The sequence below is a fragment of the Perognathus longimembris genome, chromosome 15 (genome assembly GCF_023159225.1).
Source record: "Perognathus longimembris pacificus isolate PPM17 chromosome 15, ASM2315922v1, whole genome shotgun sequence".
Taxonomy (NCBI): Eukaryota; Metazoa; Chordata; class Mammalia; order Rodentia; family Heteromyidae; genus Perognathus; species Perognathus longimembris.
Window position 1 is genome coordinate 28,666,302 of NC_063175.1, and position 26,380 is coordinate 28,692,681.

Below are 26,380 nucleotides of genomic sequence, written 5' to 3' on the forward strand. Positions count from 1 at the left end.
TAATAATCTTTTTCAAAATGCAGACTACTAAATTAATAAAAAGCATATGTTGTTAAATAAGAAATATTTCTAATTCATATGAGTGCTGAAATTAAAATTTAATAAAAATGGAAAGACTAACTCTTCCTTAAATATGACCTCAGTCATAGGTCAGTGAGTTTTCCCTCCTTGAGGTCCTGGAGCAGGAAATTGAAAACGGGTGACACTGTGCTGCCCCATCCCCGCCCACTTGTCACTCAGGATTTCTCCTCTTGGGTTCCTTGCCAGCCCAGTGAGTCCTCTAAAATATGAAACTAAAACTGATCAGACAATAATGAAGAACAGAGTGAGGTTCAACAATGAAACTTTACTTCCCTCTATCTGCAGCTTAAAGCTGTTTAGTTGAGAAAATTTAATAAAATACTGAGCTTGTTCTATTACATAAGCCACTCTGAACAGTAATGTACCTAAGTAGCTTCCTATTCCATGACGGGCTAATAATTCAACTGCAGTGATTTATTGTTTGTTAGGAAGGGTTAGTTTTCTATGCATTTTATGAAAACAAATCAAAATAGAGGTGATCATTATACCATAGGAGAAAATGTAATGCTGGCAATAATGGCTCGGATATTGAAATATTTTAAAATATAAATGTTTAGATTCTTGGTAATTACTGTGATTTAGAAAAAAATGTCAATGCAAACAACATTTACTATGGAAATTTTTCTAGAAGTATGCACTTTGAGTACTGAATGATTTGAATTGCTAGTATCCAATGTAGAAATAAAAATCAATCCATGTGAGAAACATTAAATAAAACCAAAAAACTAAGCTTCCCACTGATTTCCTATTGATTGTAAACCATCAGTTAACATAAACAGTTTTTGTTTGTTACAAAATAAGCCAAGTTATAACTAAAAATAAATAAATATTAGTACCCAGTTAGAGCTTAGTGAAATAACAAAGAGAGTACAAATGTTTAGCTATTTGGAGCATAAGAAAATCAAAAGTAATAAGCAGCATTGGGAATTTATTATAAAGAAGTTATACCAAGAGCTTGTTACAACTGTTTTCTATGGAGATGTTCAAATTAGTGGCAAAGAAATTCATTTTACACAACACATTTGGAGCCTACTCATATAATTTATACATGATCTCATGGAATGTTATTTTCTAACTGATTTAAATTATCCCAGCTATAAATGCAGTCATCCTGATGCAAAACTTTCTCTCATTCCACAAAGAACTTGTTACCACTAATGACACCGTTTGATGGAATTTTCTGTAACTAGAGAGGAATGATAAGGGCTGTTTTGGGCATTGTGTTACAGAATTAATAGAAATCAGCACATCTGAAGGTAACTGAGATACCAAGCAGATCTAAGAGGGTGAGACAAAGAGAAGATAATGAACTCACAAAAGTCATAAAACAAAATTCATCATCAACATAGATTTGAAATTTTTTCCATCATCATAAGCCACTTTTGTTACTTCAGTCTAGATGAGAAGAGAAAGTGCTTTAACGTGTTCTTTTCCAGCCAACCCTTCAAACATCTCCTCTACCTATTAACATTTAAGGGAACAAATTCCCAAATTATCAGGTAGCATTATTATGCTACAGCTTGAAATGCAGATATTCTGTCTTTTATTTCTCTATGAATCCATACAACCTGGCAAATAGTTGGTATTCAGAAATATTTCTTGAAGAGAATATTTGAGCTATTTAAGTGAACGTTGCCAAAATTAACTTGAAGTAATGATGATTAGTGGAGAAGGTAAATAAACAAACTGCAGCAGCTTTTTAAATCTAAAACACGAAGCTTCAGTCCAGTCTCCATTAGCTAACACTTGCAATCCTGGCTATTTAGAAGGCTGAGGATCTCAGTTCAAAGTCAGCATGGGCAGAAAAATCCACATGATTCCATGTCAAAAAAAATTGAGGCTAGATGTGTGGCTCAAATGATAGAAAGCATTGTCAAATATTGCTTTTACTTTTTACCTGAATTACTTTCCGTAACAAGAATGTGGGATTCTTTTCATAAATTGCCTTCCCACTCTGTCTACATAATTGGACAGCTTGATTATTTCAACAAAATCCACAAGGTAACTTCTCTGAGGACAAATAAGTGAATTCATTGAAGTACATGTTGGATAACTGGAGCATCTGCAGCTCATTGTTGTAGCTTGATGGAAGCCAGTGTGAGGATAGAACCCATATTCCTGGGGGAGGAGTATATACAGATCAAATTCACTGCCGCGGAGAATAGAAGATGAAAGCCTCAGTGGATGTGGAAACCAGTTAATGAAGTCTGAGGTTGTGTTGAATCTGGAGTAGCAGCAGCAGAGAGAAGGCTGCATTGTGTGGCTAAAGGCTTGGCTAAATTATCCAGATCTATCTTGCTAGCAAGTGAAGCAAGTCAGTACTTACATTTAAACTCTGGTACAATCTCAAATAAAAAACAGAGAGAAAGCAGGAGATGGGTGGCTTATGCATATAATCTTAGCTAGTCAGGAGGGTGACATCTGAGGATCATAGTGGGGAGTTAGCCCAGGTAGGAATGACTGTGAGACTCTATCTCCAATTAAACACACAGACACACACACACACACACACACACACACACACACAAAATCTGGAAATGTGACTGTAGTAGATCACTAGCCTTGAGCAAAAATGTTCACTGATAGGGCCCAGCCCCTGAATTCAAACCCTAGGACACACACACACACACACACACACACACACACACACACACACACGAGAAAGAGAGAGAAGGAAGGAAGGAAGGAAGGAAGGAAGGAAGGAAGGAAGGAAGGAAGGAAGGAAGGAAGGGAGGGAGGGAGGGAGGGAGGAAGGGAGGGAGGGAGGGAGGGAGGGAGGGAGGGAGGGAGGAAGGGAGGGAAGAAGGAGGGAAGGAAAGAAGGAGGCAGGCTTGGCTTGTGGATATCAGCATTGGAGGTTACCAACATAACTAAGCTCCACCCAAGGGGAAAAATACACTCATTATTTCAACAGTTCTAGAAACTAGATAAATATGGTCCATGAAGAAGTGAATACATTGGGTGATATGCAAGTGTATGTAAATAGACGAACTGAAATACAGTAGATTCAAAGAAGAACCCAAATACTGCAATGCCTTAGAAAGGCAAAGTCAAAATTCAGCAAAATAATATACCAGGAAGCAGATAATCTATAAAGGTGGGGGGGAGTGGGTCAAGGGTGAAGGAGTAGGTGATTGGAGTGGGGGAGAATGCAGTCAAGAATTCTATGTATATTCTACAAATTCACAAAATGTGAAGGAAGCAGTAGGTAAGGGAGGGTTGGGTGAGAAAGTTGAAAGGGGTGACATTGATCAAGATATATTGTGTTCATAAACTGCTTCATTAAATGGCAAGTGCTTTGTACAACTACTTAAAGATAATAATTAGGAAAACAAAAGTCTTAAAAATATAGTAATATAACAAGAAGAATTACATATTTAAGATTGACATACTATTTTCAAGTATAAATGTTCACAAAATTCAACATAAACTTATCAGCTAAAAATTCTATGGATTGTTCAATCTGTCTTGTAGTTTGTCATCCTTTTCTTCTGACTTGTTAAACTCAGAGATGACTGGTGGCATAAAACCTATTACCAAAACAATGCTAAGAACAATTCCTCTCAACGAAGAGAGGAAATGAAGACAAATCCCAGGATGTCCACAGCAACGCACAATAATAATACAAAGGCAAGTAGCAGTGGGAAGCTACCAAGTCAATTACAAGTATTTATGGAGTAGTGGACTAATAATGTCAAGAAAAAAACAAAAAATTTGATTAAATTAGAAGTCCGGAAAACCTGTTTCCCCTGGGTGTGAAACTTGCTGGGTCTGATTTTGGTCCAGTTAGCTCTAAGGATAACTTCCCTCATCTGCAGAGGGAGGTGTTGAGATGGACTTTTTCATTTGTGGAAGTTTAGACTAATAAGAAAACAAACAATTCCCAACCTCTGACTTAGGAAACTGTTCAGCACTTGAGTTGAATGGACAGTCAAAAATTAACTGCGAAGTATCAATGGAAGAAACTAGCAGTTCAAATATAATACAGGAGCCAAAGAACTAAATAGCAGTTCAAAAGCCTTGTAAGTAAATAATCACTTTAAGTAAATAATCATTATAATAGAAAGACCTCTGGGGATTCCGTTGGAAACAGTGTGAACTGGGCTGGAGGGCAAGTTCCTTCATTCACAGCCTTACAGATAGTTCTCAACCTCCCAGGGGGATGCCAAGGACAATCAGATGATTAGCTCTGGCCACTGCGGCAGCCCCTGTACCACCATTACCCCAGGGCCCCTAGCGGATGGTATGGGTTGGGCCCAAAATACTAGCCAGAAGAGAAGGCATCACCTACAGCTCCCAACTCACCAATTCAGCCTGTCTCCCCGGTATTTTCCAGCACTCGGGTGGCGAAATCTGCAGTCCGTTACCCGTGTCCAGGCGACCACAGTGTGGGGGGTGGGCGGGGGGCAGAGTGGGCCAGGCTCAGGTTCACGCGCTTCCTTCCCGGGGGCCTCCAGCCGTCCTCTGCACACCACACCGCCTAACAAAGCATGGCATAACATGGTATAGCGCGGCATGGCACGGCTTGGCACCGTGCTGCATAGCCTCAGACCCTGGGCCTTCCCTGTGCTGGACCTGCCGCTTGCTACTCTAATCTTCTTCCCCTTAACCTTTGTTCTCTTCCCTGCATAGCAAAGGGTAGGGATAGTCAACAGCTTTTCCTACAACAGGAATGAGAGTAAAACATTACTGACAAATTTTCCCGGGACCATTAGCCTTCATTTCTGCTTTCTCCAGAGGGGTTTCCTTCTTTTTTTTTTTTTTTTTTTTTTTTGCCCAAAAGAGTGATTTTTTTTTTTTAGTGTTCAAGGTCATACAATATAGTAGCAACATATGAACATTTTTCTCATACACAATCAAAGTGTACATGCGGTTACAAAAACACAAAATAAGAAGATAATGTGAATAGTAGTTTTATCTGGTTACAGGTATTCTATGGCACACTCACACATCGAGGGAGGAGGTAACAAACAATACAAGAAAGGTTTCCTTCTTCTTAAGAGGGTGATTTCCAGTCCTTTGGGAAAAATGACTAGAATTACATGGCATTGTTCATAAGTAACTTTATTGACAAGCCTCAAAACTGTTAGGAAAGGAAAATTCTTTTTTTTTTCTTTCTGCTTTTAGGTAGATGTAAACAAAGTGATGACTCAAGACATTTGTCTGAATGTCAATTTCTAATAAAAGCAAATTTTCTTGAAGCATTCATCCATTTTCCAAATTACTAAATTGCATGAAATACATTTCTTAAGCTTTGTTTCCTTAAAACTATCCATCTATTGTCACCTGAAACAGGTTTTCAAGAAAGATAGTCACTTTTTAAAATAATCTCAATAGCCTTCTTGAATGAAAATAAGCACTTCATCATAAATCAAAAGTGGTTCAAATCACATTAGCCAAGGGAGATGCAGCTATGCAAAAGGAACTGAAAGTGGAAAAAGTGCATCACAGATTTTTTAGAGGAAATACTGTAACTAACCTTCCAGATTTACAGATGACCTTAGCCTGGTAGATTCGACCTACTAATAGAAATACCTCACAGGCAATTTCAATGAATACTGAAACCTCAAACGTAAATGGTGTTCTCACCACACAGACAACCCGCTTTCACTCTATTAAGAGGACATATATATATATATATATATATGTAAGTATATATATACATACATGTATGTATGTAAGTATATATATACTTACATATATATATATATAAAGTCAGGTATTTATACTGGTTTTACTGCCACAAATTAACAAATAGCAGGACAGCCTTCCGCCTGTGCCTCTATTTCATGTTTGTTTCTCTTCTAAGCCATTCTCTCCCATCATTTTGCAGTCACCTGAGTTCCAGAAAAGACAGGATGGCCCCATAACATCTTTATGAAAAATGACTAAAGCTGCATCTAAGAAATACCAGACAGGGCCTGGAAGGTTAGATCTCCCTCAGAGAAGGATAGTACCACTAATAACCGGCACTTGGGAGTAGGAGAAGTCATCTCATGGGTCCAAGATTCCTCCCCTTAAGTGCTGACAGTAGCAACTTCTTCAGAACCCAGAAGAACCAGAACTGAGATAATGACCAGCCAGGCCATACCTGTTACCTGCACTCTTCAGGCAAGCATACCTTTGTCCCTTGCCGCCCCCTCCCCCCCTTCTTTCTCTACTTAAACTGAAAGCTCATGTCTGTACCCTAAGGACGGCTAGCAATGAACTAAAGAGCAGTCATCCCAGGCATTATGCCATGTGTATCTTTCTCTGCTCTGTTTTTTTTCTAATAAAGTTCCTTATCCTTTTCACTACTTTTGCATCTTGTCTGAATTCTCTTGCTGGATGACAGGATCAAAGCTGATAAGCTGTGCTGACTTTCTGACAGTAAGAGGATTCAGATACAGATGCAAATTCCTACCCAGATAGATATTTCCAGGAAAGAGTGGAAACAGGTAACTGTCTAACAAGGTTAAGTTGGCAAATTCTATTACTTTAAGAGGCAATTCAATATGTAATCCTGTCTAATGGGAAGAGATCAGTAAGGCCACATCTGTGATAAATCCTTCCTGCTAAAAATGAAAAAGGGAGAGCAATAACAAGCAAACTAGTGAAGAATCCTGGTCTTCAACTAATACATGCAGAAACAGAGATTCTTATTTAAATTTTAAAAAAATGGATTCTAGGATAGACTCTCCACTTGCCCACCTTATTGCATTCATTTCTTAAATTTGACTTGTTAGTGATGCGACATCAAATTTTAAAACCAATTGAATTGTTTTCCTACCAGCCCATAAGTATTTATGAGGCTTCCAAATATCTAAAGGAATGTTTTAAAATAATACCTCATAAAGCAATCTCTTCTAACCTTCATTTTTTGCCAATTTTGTCTCACTTAAATAGAACTCATTGACAATTGCTATATCCCTAATGTAGTAAGCAGAGTTCTAAGATAATCCCAAAGACCCTACCTTCCAACATACTCCCTGCATAAAGATTTTGAATATGATTCACATTTACCTGTGGTTAATTTGCTATGTGATACAATTGACTCTAAAAAGAATATAATTTGGCATGTTTTGGCCTTACTTGGATAAGTCATTAAGAGGGTCTGGCTAGAGTCAGAAGTTTGAAAAGAGAATAGGGATTGGGTGCAGAGATATTCGCTATTGTCAGATTTGAAGACTGAAGAGAATATAGGACAAGGAATGTGAACAGCCTCTAGTTGTAGAGAATGTCCCCAGCTGAGAGCCAGCAGGAAATGGGGACCTCAGATGTACAACTGAAAAAATCCCCAACTATATGAGCCAGGTAAATAGAGGGCAATATGCTCCAACTGCAAAAGTGCCCTGCAAGCACCCTGATTGTGGCCTTGAGCCTGGAGAACCACTAAGGAGACAAAACCAGCCAGCCTTGCATGAACTCCTGATATTCAAATTTGTGAGCCAATAAATGGATGTTGTTTTAAGCTGCTATGTTTACTGTAATTTGTTACAGTGCAAAAAAAAAAGACAGTGCTGTATATACATTAGCATTTCAAATAAACAAAAGTGAAGGTTTTTAAGCAAACATACAAAAGTGCCTCTGGAAACCCAGCTAGAATTGCAGCTGACAGTCAAACAGAACAGAAAGAAGACAGTGGAAAAAATGAATCAATACTAAGCCTTGTTATAAACAAAAACATACAGTGCCTCAAAATATTAACCTAATTTTTAACTAAAATGTAATAATTGAACCACATAATCTGAGGAGAGGGGTGGGAGGGAAAAAATGGGAGAGAATGATGGAAGGGGAAACACTGATCAAAATGCATTGTTCTCATAACCTGACAGAGAAAAATAATCTCTTTGTACAACTATTTAATAAAAATTAAAACAATTTCAAAAGTATGTGTAATAAACAAATGATGTTTTCTGAAGTAAAAACACATTTAAGCTGAAAATTTTTGACACAAAAAAATGCCTGAAATAGAGTTTATTTTGTCCATTAGTACCTTTGTCCCCAAAGCAGGTCAGTAAACCCAGGAGGAATTTTTCTGATCTCCCTCTGATTCAGGGCATAAGACATTCATCTGAGAGGTACTCTTTCTAGCCAGAAGAAAATTGTTTGCTTATCTCTAAAAACAGAGCCACAGAGAAGATCATGAATGTACTATCTTGCTAACTTACCCTTCATGTATTAACTGCCCATAGGTCATATCTTTGTCCTATCATACTTTTTTACTCAACAAGACTAGTAGAAAAAAAATCAGATTTGACTCTTAAAGTATGATTATGGAAGTTTCTGGATCTGCAATAAATAAATCTGCTTTTTTCCTCTTAATCTCTTTTTTGTTCTAATGATTTCCATCATGCCTCTAAAATATACTGAAAAAAATAGTTTTCTTTCTCTAGAAAGACAAGGTGATCTTTTCTTCCAAATGAAAAACAGGTTTTTTCAAACATTAGAGTAAAAAATAGTTTGATTTTTCCATAGCAACAATAAAAGTTAAAAAGTAGAATCATATACTAACAACAGATAGGAAATAATGATCAAGTAAAATACATCCTCTGCAAAACTATAAAGTCAGTAATGAGGACAAGAAACAAAACAAAAATCACATATTTCAAAGGACAAACAACCTTTTCCATTAGCAGATACACACTGAATAATGTACTTTAGGAAAACAAAATAGTAATGACCTCAGAAAGGCAAGAAGTTGTATCAAACCATACAGCTTTGCCTGTATGAAAACATGTTTGCCCATCTACTGTGTTTCATTGTTCTTTACTTTATCTTCATAATTACCCCTATCCAATTACTCCTTAAGACTTGGGTATACTGCTGCAAAATTTATCTTCTAACATTACTAGACTAAGATACACCAGAATATTCTAGATCCTTTGTGACACTTATATCAGAATTATTTAGAACCACTTTTAAGTTACTTACATGCATATCACAATTGCTACAAAGAATGATCCAAGTAATCCTATTTATTAATAAAAATATCTTTTTAAGATGGATCAGACAGGTCCCCAGTAGGCAATTAGAAATGTTATCAAATCATATCTGAAAGAGTAATATGGTATCAATTTTTCAAAATTAAAAAAAATTATTATCTTTGGCAGATATTCTATAGAACTCAATTTGATTACATCAACTCGTTTTTTCCAGCAGATTCATTTTATTTTGTAACTAATTTATGTTGATGTATATTGACAACAAAGTCTCAAGAGTGCTACACATATTGTACCCCATTATGATATACATTTTAGAGACAATTTTAGACTTATCCTAGTGCTAAGATGATAGTTATAATAAGCTTCCAGAAATAAAATCCTAAATATTAAAGAGATCCCTGTTGTCACATTCTCTCAGTTGTGATCAATTAATCTAGGCACTTTTATGTTTCCTCATAAGATTCCCTCTATACCTTCTGTGGTTAGAAAGCTTGTGGATCTGTTCTTAAGCTACGTGTTTTTTTAAAATATCTACAATCCAGCACTTTACTAGAAACCAACTGCTCAAACTCTTGACAGTTTTAATAAAAGTTTGTCTGAAAGGATACAATGAGTTGTTTTAATAACGTAAAAGCAGTACGCCTTTTCAGCCTGGCTGAAATTCTTTTTCCTGAATAGAAAAAAACCAACACTATATTACTTATTCAAACACTACTATCTTAGTAAATTGCAGTCATTTTTATGGGGTTTCATTACTCTTTTAAATGTGTCCAATGGCACTATATTAAAAAGACATATGAAATGTGCCATGACATTAAAAATTGATTGCTATACTGTCCATCCTATCATTCAGATGTCTCCAACAAATCCTATGTAAGAAGTTGGCCTTGGGGGTTGGATGCCAGAAAGGGGAAAGACTTAAGAAAGTCAAGTGTTAGAGAGATCAGACAACAATACTTTGGCCTCAGAAATCAAGGTAAAGCACATGTAAGTTTTGAAATTTATATAGCTATCTCCTTATATCTTTTCTGCTAGCCATTAAGCTCAATTATAGCAATTATGCTAGCTTTGGTTCTTATATCCTAGAAATGTGCATGTTATATTCATATTTCATCATACATCCTTGTGCTAACCTTAAATTTTTATGAGAAATGAGTAATAAAAATTATTAAAAACAAGTCAAAAGTAAACATAAAAGAAATGCTCACTGGAGATGTAACCTGTAAAATTCGTATCAGGTAACAAGCTATGGATATAAATTCCTTTGCTATTTGGAGTGAATTTGTTGTTATCCCCTAAGAAAGATGTGATCTCATCTGATCTATAATATTGTTTTAACACATTTTGATGTTTCCTATAAGACAGGATTGTCTAAAATTGAATCTAACATCCTGGAATTGATGATGATTTTTGAAAATAGTAAATAGAAAACTTGTTTATGGCATAGTTTCCGTATATCTAATGCCTCAAGGAAACACATCCAAATAACAATCTATTGTGACAAATTTGTCTTCCGGCTTTTGCTCATTCCATATTCCTGATGGGCTGTTTCAACTACCAATATATAAAAAAAAAATTCTGTAACAAGTGCCTTATCATATTTTATCGGTTTTACTTTGATTTGTTTTCTTCCCGAAGGGATAGGAACCAGGTGAAATTTTCTTTCTTCAGACAAAGCAAGTAAATGAAAAACGTAGATAAATAGTTGGGACATGGCTCAAGTGGCAGAATACCTGCCTACTAAATGCAAGACTCTGTTCATATGCAGTACTACCAATAAATATATAGGTAAATAGATATTGCACACGTACATTCACATTTGAGCCCAATTATCGAGTTGCCTTTTGTGGAAAATAATAATTTTTAATACACTTTAATCTTTTCTCATGAATATTGCTACAATCACTGACGATGAGTATTGACTAACATCTAAGTTTATTCATTGGTGTTTCAGTTTCCTGAAAAGATTCTAATAATAATTACCACCATTTTTCTACCATTAATGTATTGAATATTATCACATGCCAGATTGTGCGTTTGTGTGGCCTTAGATCCATCTTTTGGAGTAATAGTTATTATCTTTTTTTCATAGCAACTGTGATTTGGAACAGGTTAAATAACTTGCCCAGATCCACACAGTAGGTAATAGTGGAGTAATATTCAAACCCAACTGTGACTCAAGTCAGGGCACTTCACAATATATTACTCACCCTGTTTTATAGAGATTTACAAAAGTTCATCCACAAATTGCTCATTGGTTATTATTTGCTCCTGTGTTTCCTTGGAAACATGAGACAAACAGAATGTCATGATGATCCTGCAAGAGGTTGAGTAAGAGAGTAGAAAGAATACAATTTTCATTGCTTGGGGCTCCTTTGGAGCAACAGACGGAATGCACCAGTGAAGTCATTGTATAAAATGTAGAAAAGGCAAGGTGCATTGCGTGTGAGCCAAGATATGGAAACGCCCCAGGGCTGATATATGTCATTAGGCTCCCAAATGCAAAAGGCTATATCACTTTCCTGACAAGGAAATAAGAGAATCTCACAATTAAGGTTCTCTTTAGTCACCCTATGATTTTTAAAAAAATCAGCTATTCTCACTAAACAGGGAAGAAAAAATATGGCAAGGTTTCACCCACCAACGATGATTTACATAGGCCTCACTTTGGTTATTATTATTTTTGGTGACATTTGGGGTCCAGCATCCAGGGGTCAGCATTCTTTCAGAAGAAGGATTTAATAATTCCTACAACTTCTGGGTACATGCATTAACTTAACAATGTGTGGTAATGGGCATACATTCTGGGTAAAGATTTGAGAAAGTGTCCTCAACTAACCTGTTTATATGTAGACTGAGATTTAGCATAAATATTACTGGAAAATTTTTGGATAAGGACAGAACAACAGAAGCATACATAAGCCTAGTGTTACAACAGGAATCCATGAAGATAGTAGCCAATAAAGATAGGTACTATAATAAATTAGATTAGAAAATGTGACAGAACAGTATCTTCTAAGAGTGTGAGAAAAACCCCCATCATGCTCAAGTCTCCCAGAGTCATGGGAAAGGGACAGAACACAGCTAACATTTTCCTAAGCCCACTGCCCTCCAAGAAAGGGATATGGGGCATCTAAGATGGAAGGAGGAATTGAAAAATCCCAATAAATATTCACAGATTCACAAACTAATTGATAAATGGTGAGAACTTGAACATGGTTTCAGATGCTGGTGGAGCAATGTGCTAACAGTTTATTATGACAACTTCAGCTTGATGACATTGGACAAAGGATGTACCACACCAAAGAATGACGAGATATACCATGAAGAATCATGGTAAGCTGGGCACTCATGCCTGTCATCCTAGCTACTCAGTAAGCAGAGGGCTGTGGATTGTGGTTCAAAGTCAGCCCCGGCAAGAAAGTCTAAGAGACTCTAATCTCCAACTAGTCACCAAAAAGCTGGAAGTGGAACTCTGGCTCAAATCGTTGAATGCTAGTACCCGGGCCCTGACTTTAAGCCCTAGTACCAACACCAGATGACAAAAATAAATAATAAAGAGAGAATAATGGGGAAAAGAGCCTTGGGTATATCTGGATTCACTGAGTACAAACAATATGAAAAATCTTAAAATATCTGAGAATTAAAATTGATCATTCGTTTACGAATTCACAAGTTAAAATGTATGTTTAAGTGACAGAAAGTTAGATTGGTCACCTGAATATATGGTTTCAGACTTCCTATCAGGAAAACTACACATACAAACATACACACCACCCATGCTCCACAGCCCCCCCCCCCCCGCACACACACATACACACACACTGTCCATATAATGTGCTACAATAAAAATAATTTCATCCAAAGTTCAGATTTGAGTAAACAGAACAGAACTTTTAACATCCATGTTCCATTCTGATTATCATCACAAATTTTACTTTATAATTCTAACAACATATTTCCCAAAATATCCTATTGTGTTAATGAGCATTATTAAGCTCTCTTCCATACATATATTTGTGCAATTCAACATCATTCAATAGTGATGCATCTACAGAATCAGATACATTTGCAGTTATTTTCTTTTACTTGTGTGTGAGACTAATTCTACTTGATTGTGATTAAAGTTTACAAATTTAAAAATAGGAATCCATCCATTATCATCATTCCTAATGAAGCCTTGTGGTGTGTCAGCTCCAGCAGTCACTACTGCCACGTCTCTTACTGGCCTTCAGCTTTTCCCTCTGCCATGACAGGCTACTGCTAAGTTAATTACAGTCTAACATTCTCATTAAGTCTAGGTGCATGCCTTGCCTTAAAATCTTTAATATTTAATCATGAATATTAAAACAAAAATTCCACTGTAATGAAACACTACTCTCCATATGATATTAATAAATGAGAAATACAAAACTAAAATTTTTTCTGCTTTTAAGATATAAAACTAGCCAGGCATTGGTGGTTCATGCCAATAATCCTAGTTAAACAGAAGGCTGAGATCTGAGGATTGCAGTTCAAAGCCAGCTTGAGCAGAAAAGTCTGTCCCTTATCTCCAGTTAATCCCAGAAAAAGCCAGAAGTTGCACTGTGGCTCAAGTAGCACTCTGCTACTTGAGCAAAAGGAGCTGAGGGACAGCACTCAGACTTAGTTCAAGTCTCATGAGCAGCAAAACATAAAATGTGTGTGTATATGTGTGTGTATTTATATGTATATGCATATACATTTGTTTAATATTGTTATTTTATTTAATATTTACTTTATATATTTAATATATGATTAAATATAGTGTGATATATGTTAATAATACACAGTATATAATATATAATCATATTAATTTTATTAATGTACATTTATCTGTCTCTACTGTCTCCCTCTTTCTCATTTTCCCCAACTCAAGAATGTCTTTATGACTTCAGCCAAGTTTACCATGCTCTTCTCTTCCCATACACCTCTCTCCTCATTCACTGTGGACCAGGAGTGAAGGGACCTTTGGGACCACAAGAGATACAATTCTTAAATTAGAGCATGGGGGTACTTGTGACAGGGGAAGATTGGATGAATCCTATTCTTTACACATTGAGAACCATTGAGTCCATCCACTCAAGAAGGAACCTTTGTGGTCCTTCTGGGCCTGCATGGGCCATTGTTTTTGTGGTTTCATTTGGAAAGGCATATATGAGTTAAGTAGAAATAGGAAACCTAATGGAACCTAAGGGATTCATTATCATCTGTTGGCTGTTTCTGTCATCATTTGATAGCAAATTTCTTTTTGCTGACCATGTCAGCAATTCCCTTTGTGTGTTGTGTTTATTATGGGAGATTCCATGTGTGTTACATCTGAAAAGCTTTTGGGGATAAATCTCGGCAGAGATTATATAGTGGCAGATGATTGTACTGGTAGAAGATATAATGTAACTATAGGCTTTTGATAAGGAAAAGGATGAAATTTTATTGCAATATGGCTGCTGTAAATGGATAAATATCTGTGTGTATATATATATAGATATATATGTATACAGATATATATGTATATACAGATATATATCCAAATATCTGTATGTGTACATATATTTGTGGAAAACAGAAAAAATGGACTTTTTATTTATTCTGCAATTTTGTTTTGTACGTGTGTGTGTGTGTGTGTGTTGTTTTGTTTTGGTTTTGGCCAGTCCTGGAGCTTGAACTCTGGGTCTGAACATTGTTCCTGAGTTTTAATGCTCAAGGCTAGTGCTCTACCACTTTAGCATCAGCTCTATTTGTAGCTTTTTGTAGTTAATTGGAAGTAAGAGTCTCATAGTTTTCTGCTCATGCTAGCTTTGAGCCACAGTCCTCAGATCTTAGCCTCCTGAGTAGCTAGAATTATAGGAGTAAGACACTAGCACTTGGCTTATTATGTAATCTTACATTTGTAGTCTTTCTGTCAGCAAGCAAGTAAATGGGATAAAATTCTATATTTGTATGCATTTGTACCAGTTGTACACAAAGAATCTGAACAATCAGGAGCTAATTTTATGGTACAGTTAAAGTTAATTTTCATTAGGCAAGGATAGTCTTACTTCAGAAGAGAAGATTTAAGAAAAATTTGAGTATAATTAATCTTTTAAAGCAAATAGTAACAAAACCTGGCTGTCCCACCTGTTTCTCTGTCCCAGGATGCCTCTTTCTGAAGGAATGGGGGAAGCAGAAGGCACAATACTGTGGACTCATTACTCTTCAGGTTACGAATTGAGGACAGGAATAATTTCTCCTTCTAAGATCCAACAGGGAACATTATTTGGTCAAATAATAACTCCTACTTGAGCAGGAAAATTTCCATTGCAGCTGTACTTAGGGGGTATAAATGCTGAAGGACAGTCTGCTGGGAACTATGGGTAAATTATTTTTTTCTATTATGACTACCAACTTCCCTACTTGGCAGATGTGTAAACTTTGTTGAGTATTTTGCACATGGAATATAAGTACTAACTTTTAGTGGACAAGCCAAAGATGAGGCACAATGACTCAACAATGAGGCTTGTAACTGGATCCTCTTAACTATTGATGCTTCGGCAACAGTAGAAACCAGTTTGGGACTCTAATACAAATATAGAAAATGTCAAAATACATAGTTGCAGCTGCATCCTTGTGGGATTCCACAGGGGAGTCCTTGCACAAACAGGATAGAGCTTGTTGACTAATAAAACATTTAGATAAGGGCACACACTGTGGCTGAGATGTGTTGGTAGAATTAATTAACCTAATTTACCAGGGGCCCAGTTATAATATTCAATACACTAGGTCACTCATAATTGTCATCTGTATGTTTTGAATAACCCTATGACAGGGAGAAAATCTCTAAGGAAGGGAATATAACACATAGAAGAACATCCCTTTAAAAATGGTAAATAGATTTCACTCAGAAACAAAAGACCAATAGAAAACTCAAATATCTCTATTAGTGCTAGTTTATAACTTTTCTGGGTGGATGGAGACCAGAAGGATTGATGAAAAAGCATCAAAGGTGACAAGATTTTGCTAAGAGAAGTTTCTACTTTATAAACTCACATATTCAATTCTGAATGGCAATGGATCATCCTTTGTGGTAGAAGTAAGTATTTACACACTAAGTAAATAAAATCTTGGACATCGAGTGAAAGCAACATACATTGGGAAACCTCAATAGTAGAAAGCCAAAAAAATGAATCACACTACAAAGCACTCTGGCCAAACTATGACAAGAAGCTCAAAGTTGGTCAGTGTATGGCCAATTGCCCGTCCCTACATATTGGTGGCCCCATAGGGCATAGGTTTAGGTTGAATCCCCATAAAATAGTATATGAAGACCTTTCTTGAACCTTCAAATAAACAATGAGAACATAAGCATAAAAATTAAACTAAAGCAGCCTATAAACAAATAAGTCAAATAGAAACCACTGTATGTAAGTTTGCTTTTTTCACATCACTGCTTTAGCTAGAAAGACCCTCCATCCTTTTAAGTCAGGATATTATTGAGTGCTACTAAAAACCTAGGTAGAGCAATGTCCTGAACAACAATTGGAAAAACAATGGGCCTTATACCATGTTCTTGACAACTCTCATCTTTTTGAAGCTAGGTAAAGTCAAACCATGGATATATTGCATAAAAGGTTCTCCAGCAGATACAGTTCTGCCAGAACACTAGCAAGACCACCAACTATTGGAAGTCCTGAGATTTCTATTCAAAAAACAGACACAATGTTCTTATGGCTCTATTTTTTTTAATGTTTTGCTTTTCTTGCTCTGCCCCCACCCCAATGTGCCCCGCATTTAGGTCATTTATTTACAGGATGCTACACATTTTTATTTTCTTCCTCACAAAAAAAAACCCACAAGATGCTGCTAGGTACCTTATAAACAGAAGAGCCATTATTTGGGCTCCCTGCACTGAGCACATCTCATATGTTTATCTTTTTTTTCATTTCTTTATTGTAAAAGTGATGTAGGAAGAGTTACAATTTCATATGTAAGGCAGTGAGTACATATCTTTATTTCTTATCCAACTTGTTACCTCCTCCCTCATTTTCCCTCCCACCCCCCTCCCCATTTCTCTTCCCCCCAGGAGTTGTACACTTTGGTTTATGCCATATAGTTTTGTAAGTATTGCTATTGCATATGTTTGTCTTTTTATCCTTTGTCTCTCGATTTTGGTATTCCTTTCCCTTCCCTAGTTTCAATACACATATATACAATATCCAGGGTACTAAAATCAGTTACAGTGATATCAGGGGTAAAACCATGGGAAAGAAAGACAAAAGAAAAAGGGCATAATTTCACATGGCATGTTGAAAATAACAACAATGATAAACCACTTGTTTCCATAACTTGGAGTTCATTTCAATTAGCATTATCTTATGTGTTCATCTGGACATATAGAAAAAGGAGAGAGGGAAATTACCTGTCTGTGATTGTGTTTGTCTTTTTATGCTCTCTACAGTATGGAAGAGTAACTTATTGGCCAATGTTTTTCCAACATTGGTTTCATCAACACATTCCTTGGAATCATTTGCAAAAGTGGTGTTGGAAAATTAAGTGGCTCTGGACTTCTTACTGGTTGAAATAGGAGGCACATAAAAAAGATTAGACAACAACCTACTTGACTACAACAAACATTGGAGCATCACACATCCACGTTAGACAGCCTGGAGGCCAAACTAATAGATATGTTTTCTAAATTGTTTTCTTGGATGCATAATCATGTCAAATATGCTCTACTAATATCATCCATTTGTGTTGATTTTAGGGTTACTACGCCTGCCTTTCCCTCTTAGCACTATGATGCATGCCTTATTTGTGCAAAACCCACTGTTAGGGCCCATAGTACTCATCGGGACAAGTGGCATAGGGTAGGTGCATGGTGTCCAATGATAAGAATCCCTTACCATTGCCTGATTTCAACCAGAAGCAGCCAGACCACTTATAAAGGCCCACTTTTTCTCCATAAAAATGAAAGGTCAAGGTTGACAGTGCTGAAATTATAATAGTAACAGACATCCAAATATACCCACAAGTGTGTGATAACAGCACATGGTCCTCATCAAAAGATGAAATGAATAAATGTTTGTTTTCTTTATCCAAAAACTCTGATCCTATTGTTGTAAACTGGCACTGATCTCAATGAATTGAATTTCCTGTAACAATGGGAAATCATCTGTGCCTCCCATGAACACAAGTGATTTTGGGTTTCAGCTACAAGACAATCTTTGTAACTAAGTGACTAGATCCTGAGAAGAAGTTTTGTGGTAGAAATGTTATTTCTTTAATATACACATACTTCTTCTTGCCATATTAATTATCTCTGTTTACAATTTGGAGGCTTAGACGTGAGTTCTGGTTCTTAAAATGTCAAAATATCTTTTAAAGTGTTTTTATATCTCCTATCATATTAAGTATTTCTCCTCCAGCTGTTTTTCATTATAAGATTTATGAGCTCAGTGGAAATACCAACAAAAGTAACGTCTCTGAGGCAGATTGTTTCATTCAGGAAACTTTACTCCAAAAATATCAATATTCTTTATAAATTATTATCAAAAGTAGTATATCCCTCCACTTACATTTATTTTGTTTTGCTGCCTTTGCTTTTCCTTTCATATTTTTTAATTCTTTGCTCATCATCTTCATTGCTCTGAAACCTCATTTAGGAAGAAAATAAGAAACTTAAACACTTTTACACTTCTTAAATATTTACTAATTACAATACACTGCTCTAAATTCTTTTCACTGATTAACTTACTTAATCATCACAACAATTCTGTGAGGCAGTTGCTATGGCTGTAGCATTTTTAGATATTAAAAACCTTAGGTATAGCTGGGCACTGGTGGCTCATGCCTTTAATCATAGCTACTCAGGAGGCTAAGATCTGAGGATTGCAGTTCAAAACCAGCCTAAGAAAGAATGTCTCTAAGACTCTTATCTCCAATTAGCTACCAAAACAAACAAACCAAAAGACACCAGGAAGTAGAGCTGTGGCTCAAGTTGTAGAGTGCTAGCCTTCAGCACAAAAGCTCAGGAACAGTATCCAGGCCCTGAGTTCAAGCCACGGGACCATCAATAAAAGAAAACTGAGATATACTTGTCCATGACATCACAATCAATGGGTAGTACAGAAAGCTTTCAAGCCTGTACGGCCAAATTATAGAGCCAGGCGTTGATGGCTCACACCTGTAATCCTAGCTACTCAGGAGGCTGAGATCTAAGGATCACAGTTCAAAGCCAGTACAGGCAGGAAAGTCCATGAGACTCTTATCTCTAATTAGCCACCAGAAAATGAGAAGTGGTGCTGTGGCTCAAGAAGTAGAGTGCTAGTCTTGAGCTGAAGAGCTCAGGGACAGTGCCCAGGTCCAGAGTCAAGTCCCACAACTGACATAAAACAAAACAAATTGCAGAATAACACTCTGAGCCCTTCTGTTTCTCTACCTTACATATGAGAGAGCACAGAAGTACAGACCGATTACTCTAAAATCAAAGCCTCCTACTATTAAGTATAATTTAAGGAACTGGACTTTAATTCCATACTACTCTACATATTTTTGTTTGCTTGTCTACCTGCTTGTTTGTTGTTTTAAGAAGCACCTAAATTTTGGACAGCTGCAACATAAGCCATAGATATTTAGTTTGTGATACCACCAGAAAGAAAATTTCTCGATTCAGGGTTAAGTCATGTGGTACACTTTATGACAGAGACAGATAGAGACAGTTATTATCTTCAAATACAACTTTCAAAAAGATGAAAAACATATATTATATTATTTAAAACCATAGTTTCTGTGCCAGGGGAATATTTCTAAATACATCACAAGTCCTCTAGATAAATCACGAGATCCATTTGAATATAGTAGTCACACTAAAAATTCTTTTTTTAAATTTAATTTTATTTTCAAGGTGATGTCCAGAAGGGTTACAGTTATATACGTAAGGTAGTGAGTACATTTCTTGTCAAACTTGTTCTCTCCTCCCTCATTTTTCTCCCACCTTCCCTCTTCCCCAATCCCCCCCCTCAAACTAAGAATTCTTTATAGTAAAAATCTATGTGTTCAGCTGGGAATATGGCCTAGTGGTTAAAAAAATATATATATATTTATATATATAAATATATATATTTATATATTTATATATATATATATATATATATATATATATATATATATACAGAAGTGGTGCTGTGGCTCAAGTGGTAGAGTGCTTGCCTTGAGCAAAATGAAGCCAGGGACAGTGCTCAGGCCCTAAGTTCAAGCCCCAGGACTGGCAAAATAATAATAATAATAATAATAATAATAAAATCTATGTGTTCATTTTACTAGTTAAGATTACAAAAATTTTGAGCAGCACATACAATTGGAGCACTTTACCTGTGAATGCTTGAGCAAAATATTCTACAAGCAAAACATTATCACATATTAGATCCCATGTCTTCTCACTATCTTGTCTTTCCTCCAGTACAGTCTTGCATCTGGCTTCATTCCCCCTAAAGCCCCATGATAGAAATCTTTCTAGCTCAAGAAATTCTAGGAGATTCTATTTATACTAGGTAAGAGTCATGACTTTGTGTTTCCCTAAAGAGTCTTTCCCACTAGGGAAATTTGACTCTACTATTTCCCCTGACACAGGAAAAACAAAGACAAAAGTAAAATAAGAGTTACACAAAATGCTCCAATAACCCAACTCTGAAAGGAATAAGTAACTGATGAGATCAGATCAAGTGTTTGTATTGCCTGGTATTGGTTCTATAGATATTTCATTGAGAATTAACAAAACAAAGCAAACGTGACATTGTATGTTGCGCTCGCAATTAATTTTCCTGCCTTAAAGATCTGAGTAATCCTACTAAGCCATACAGCTTCAAATTATTCCCTTGAAAATATTAATGGCAGCATTCAACACCGTAGGCAATTCTTTTTAGTGGAAGAAGATTAACACTTATAGTTAACCTATTAGCACTGATTTGTAGCAAGACATATTAACTCACAACCTATTTTAACCTTTAGAATCAAAATTTCTTTTTTTAAAACACCATTGAAAATGAGAAAATATTTTTCCAATGAAGTTTGTGGCACACATTTTTATAGAAAGATTACTTATTATAATATATGCACTTTATGGCATTTATTTAATAACTTCTCTCTCTTTTTTAATCAATGCCTACAATTGTAGAAAAAATATTTCACTGTGCTATTTCCATACATGCACATAACATGTGGCATTCATATTTGATCAAATTCACCTCTTCTATTACTTCCTTCTTCTTTTAAAATAATTTTAATGTGTTTCATTATTCAATTTTAATGCATGTGTATAAAGTTTTTTTAATTGAATTTACCTCTGCCCCTCTAATGCTTTGAATTAGCTGTATGAGTAAGGAATTGAGAACCAATCCATGTGTTGATATATACAGTCCTTTAGGCTCATAGCCACACACTCTTAGTGGAGGCAAGAGAAGGCCTCTAGTATATGGGAGAAGAAATGGGATAAGCAAGTACTGCAGCCATTCTGAATTGTAAAGCAGAACAAAAGTGTCAGCTAGAGCTGAGGGGGGAGGTAACAAATTGTACAAGAAATGTACACACTGCCTTATGTATGAAACTGTAACCCCTCTGTACATCACTTTGACAATAAATAAGTAATTATTCAGGAAAAAAAGAAGGGATTCCAGAGATAAGGAAAACTCCATCTGTTTGTGTAACAATGAAAATTGTCCATCACAAAGGATCCCTTTATGTAGGAGAAGCAGGAGTAGTATGGTTTCAGAATGAAAGGGAAAAGGAAGAATAAGAGTAGACATACATGTTACACTATATATGGGCAAGCTACAAGACTAGACCCATAAAATACCAAAAGAGAAAAAAATTGTAACAAGTCAGCAAGTTATATGTCTAGGAGACAGACAGAAACACAGACTAGCACCAGAAGGAGAACTTTGAGCTTCCTGGCTCTAGAAATGAACAGTTGTCCCTGCAAATTATATCATATTAAGACATACAGACTAGGACATAAATGACATAAAAATTTGAATAATTTCTGAAATAATGCTTCAAATAGATGTATTTGTAATCTTACATGATAGTCAAAAATAGTTGTGAAATACCTATTCAGTGACACTTTCATCACAATTCTAAGTACTAGGAATACACCAAGATTAAAAACTGCACCCAAAATTATTACCTTCAGGTGGCTTACCTGTCAGAGATAATTGAAGAAATCACATCCAAATAATGTACAAGAAACTCTGAAAAGGAAGAAAAAGATATGAATTATAAGCAGACTTATTGTATAAATCAACTAAAATATTGGAAATAAGATAATCTTAGATCTTGGGCATTTTTAAATCCAAAAACTTAATAAGTCTCAGTCTGGAAATGCACAAAGAATTAAATTTGAAAACAAGAATACAACCAGTAACTTATCTTTAACAATGAGTTAAGAAAAACAGAGTGATTTTTGCTTCAACACACATTTTTAACAAGCTCTTAAAGAAGGGTCAATAAATATTTTATGTAAAGTGTCAGGCAGTAAACACTTTGAACTTTTCAGGCAAGTATTCAATTCTGTCATGGCAATACCAAATACCAAAATACCTTATCTGCAATAGCAGTCAATGGGCTTTGAATAAACCAAACATAGGAAGGGGTAGAGAAGTAATATTTTAAGAGATGAGAATTTATAGTAAAAAGAAACTCATTGATATTCCATTCAATAGCACTTTGAGGTAGATAAGAGTAATAAAAATCAATCAGTATATAGCTATAGAATAGAATAAATGAAAAGCATCAAAGACAGAAGCATTTTAAAAGATACCTGAGGAAAAGAATGTATGAGTAATGAAGGAGTAATGATTCTAACTGTAGCAGATTTCAGTTCAGTCATGCCAGGAGCAAATGGAATATTCTACGTAACTTTAAATTTGATACTCTACTAAAAGGAAGCCAAAATAAATCATTTTATATTAGAAAAGACTGATTTATTTACCACTACTGAACATATACCAAGACTTATAAAGTCTTACCTTCAGTAAGAAGAAAATCCAATACAAAAAGGAAAGAGACAAAAATACATTCAGCTGGTTCTCATCATTCACCAGTTAAGTTCTATTAAGTTACTGAGAATATTGAATTCATGAATATTGAACTATTACTTCTAGTGGAAATATACACATGTAGGTCTATATTTATAGATCCACATTATGTCTATGGGCATATCCAAAGATTATAATTTTAAATGCTAAAAAGAATTTATCAGAGTAAATTTACATACTTTTAAATTTTTTTAACAAAAAAGAAAATACAGTTCAGAAGTATCAATGTAGTGGCCATCAATGAATATATGCCAAAGCTGGGAATCAAATTCAGTCCCCTGACCTCCAGCTGGATTTCCATGCCACCTCACATGCCCCTATCACTTGTTTCTTCATCATTTCTACATGAGCATTGATAAAGCAGGCAAAAGGCATTGTTGCTTGGCCTCCCTTGTGAATCTGTGTGCAGGCTAATTCAGATTTCTCACCACCCAGTGAAAGCTGACAAACGACCATGAAAGATGTGAGTATGAAGTTGGAGTTTGCAAATAAATTCTAGCACATAGGCACATTTTGAATATGTCGTCCCTGCACAATAAGGACAGTCTGTTATATATTTATTTTCATTCATATCAGGATATTTTGCTGTTTCTTGAAAAAAATTAATATATGTAGTTAATGTACTATGTATTTTTTAAATTTAATTTAATATATTTTAATATGATATATACACTACATATTTTATTTTATATGTATTTAATACATTCTAATATATTTATTTAATATGATTTTAACAATTTTATACATTTTATAAAGAAAATTGTTAGCATTTCAACCAAAAATATGTATAATAGAGAAACATTGTTCCTAAAATATGCAGCTCATTTTAGGCTCTCACTCCCTGGGAAGGAAATTAAGAGATTAAAAAAGTGGTGCAGAGAAGAGTTAACATAATAGGCCTGACACTACTATCTTTAAATACTTGTAAAGTGAGCCCTTGGCTGGAGTCTGGGAATAGCATTTTAACAGGGTTCCCACTATTCCCTAAGCAACAAAGGTGTCTCAGTGGGCCTGAAGGATTTGTGAAAATTAGTGGTTAATGCTAAACACCTGCCTTCTTCCTTCTGGGTGTCTGCAATTTTGACTCATGCTAGTCAAAGGGCATTGAGTCTCAAAGTTCTGGGTGCTGAGTTTCTAATGAACTACACACCATTTCAATCATGTCCCCCAAACTCATTGCTAAGTGATCCCCTTAGTAATTTATGCCTGGTTTTGTCAAGACCTCTCATCCCATGTGCCTGTTTCCTATGGTGATTTTTTCTTTGCATCTTTTTGGTGTAATATTAATAAAGTGTACTCATAAGAATAATTCCTTGTGTCCTATGACTCTTTCCTAGTGAACTTGCACTGGGGGCACTGGGAACCAGCACATTTTAATGGACCTGAGTATTCTATTCAGAATTAAGAGAGAGGGAGATCCTACCATTGACAACCATATGGGTGAATTTGGAGGATATGATGCTAAATGAAAGTAGCTGGACAGAGAAAGACAAGTAATTTATAATCTTGCTTATGTATGAAATTTTAAGTGTCAAATGATGCATAGAACCAGAAAGGACATCAATAAGTTACCAGGAATAAAGATGTTGGTTACAGCACAGAGGTGCAGTTCTTGAGGATAAATAAGTCTTCTAGATACCTAATTCACAGTATTACAACCATAGTGAATAAAGTCGCATTGTGTACAGGAAGTTTGCTGAGAGACATTTCAGGTGAATGACTACCCCCCACAAAAGGGTACCTATGAAAGAAGATAGATTTGCTAATTCACTTAGCTATACCAATGATTCTACTACATAAATGGGTATTAAGATATCATATGAATTGGGTGCTAGTGGCTCACATTTGTAAACCTAGATACTCAACAGGCAGAAATGTGAGGGTCATGGTATGAAGCCCTCCTGGACAGGTCTCTGTGAGACCCTTATCTGCAATTAACCACCAAAACAAAAATCAAAATTGGAGTTGGAATTGGAACTGTGGCAATCATCATAGCTCTGAAGGCTAGAGAAAGTATTGTATATTATTAAGCCACTAATGGAGTACAGCAGACAATTCAGTTACAATGCAATAGTATGAATGCAATGCAATGGTATAAATAACAGCAGCCTGCTTAATATGCAAATAACAAGCTTTGCTTTCAGCAGAGATTTGTTTCCATTTGCAAATTCTCTAAAACATTAAAGATGTTTTGGGAGGGGTTAGAAAAAATAGAAAAGGAAAAAGAGAGGGAGAAAATTTCATTTATTTTTAATGACCTATTCTGGACACAACAATAACCACTGAAAGAAGTATGTTTACTTAGGACAAAATGTATGTCGCAGACTTGCCTTTTAGGTAATAAAATGTTTTCTATGTATAATCAAAATATTGATTCACCAAAGACATAATATATATTTTTGGTACTATAGTGATAAAGTCATTCTGCCTTAGTGTGCCATGTTAAATACAAGAAGAGGGATAGGAAAATAAAACAGTAAATAGTTTTTATTTCCATTAAGTATTTGGAATAGTATAAGGAAATAGAAATCTAGGAACAAATCTCTTTTGGACTGGTACTAAATCCAGTCATGGTTTTCATTGCTTCTGAGAACTCTGTGCAGCTCGAAAATAATTTTATTTATCCCCTTTAACACTTTCTCAGTCACATATCAACTGCACAATTCAATGATGAATAGTGAATAATCCCAGAACTGCCCCACTAACACAGTGAGAAGAAGAGTTTGAGAACACACATTATCACATTTCTGCCACTTTTCCTCCAGACTTACCACACTTGTCCTGTATTCTACTTTCCTTAGATGAGCACAATGTGGCCTTCATATTCTAGGTCAGTTCCTCCACTTGCCTTTTTTCTTTACTTTTAGAAACAATTTTTTTCTATTGAAAAAGGAATATACATGCAATAGTACAAGTTGTAAGAGTAAATTGTACCTGTACCAACAAAAAATTAATCTTATAAGTGATCCTTGATGTCCTGCCCCTAAGGAGCTCTTTGAAACTTTCAAGGAATTTAGCAAGATTCCCAAGACCTATATAGAGAAATGAAGGAGTAGGTAACCAGTTTGACAAGAAATTTACTCACTCCCTTATGTCTGTAACTGTAACCCCTCTGTGTATCACATTGACAATAAAATTAAATTTAAAAAAAAAGAATCCAATGTGTTCTTTCTGTATTTTCATCCTGTCAGGTTTTGCTTTGTGATTCTTTTTTTTTTTTTTTTTAATTTTTTTTTTTTTTGGCCAGTCCTGGGCCTTGGACTCAGGGCCTGAGCACTGTCCCTGGCTTCT

At 35.6% G+C, this 26,380-nt stretch overlaps 1 long non-coding RNA gene and 1 other non-coding gene across 2 annotated transcripts; one reads left to right on the forward strand and one right to left on the reverse strand.

The window, feature by feature from the left end:
* Positions 1 to 3,157: 3,157 nt before the first annotated feature.
* On the forward strand, positions 3,158 to 26,238 carry LOC125363807. The gene is made up of 4 exons (XR_007213352.1): positions 3,158 to 3,192; positions 3,295 to 3,304; positions 6,062 to 6,069; positions 26,132 to 26,238. It is a non-coding gene; the product is annotated as an uncharacterized LOC125363807 (long non-coding RNA).
* Positions 16,787 to 16,920, reverse strand: LOC125364298. The gene has a single exon (XR_007213461.1). It is a non-coding gene; the product is annotated as a small nucleolar RNA SNORA11 (small nucleolar RNA).
* Positions 26,239 to 26,380: the final 142 nt, after the last annotated feature.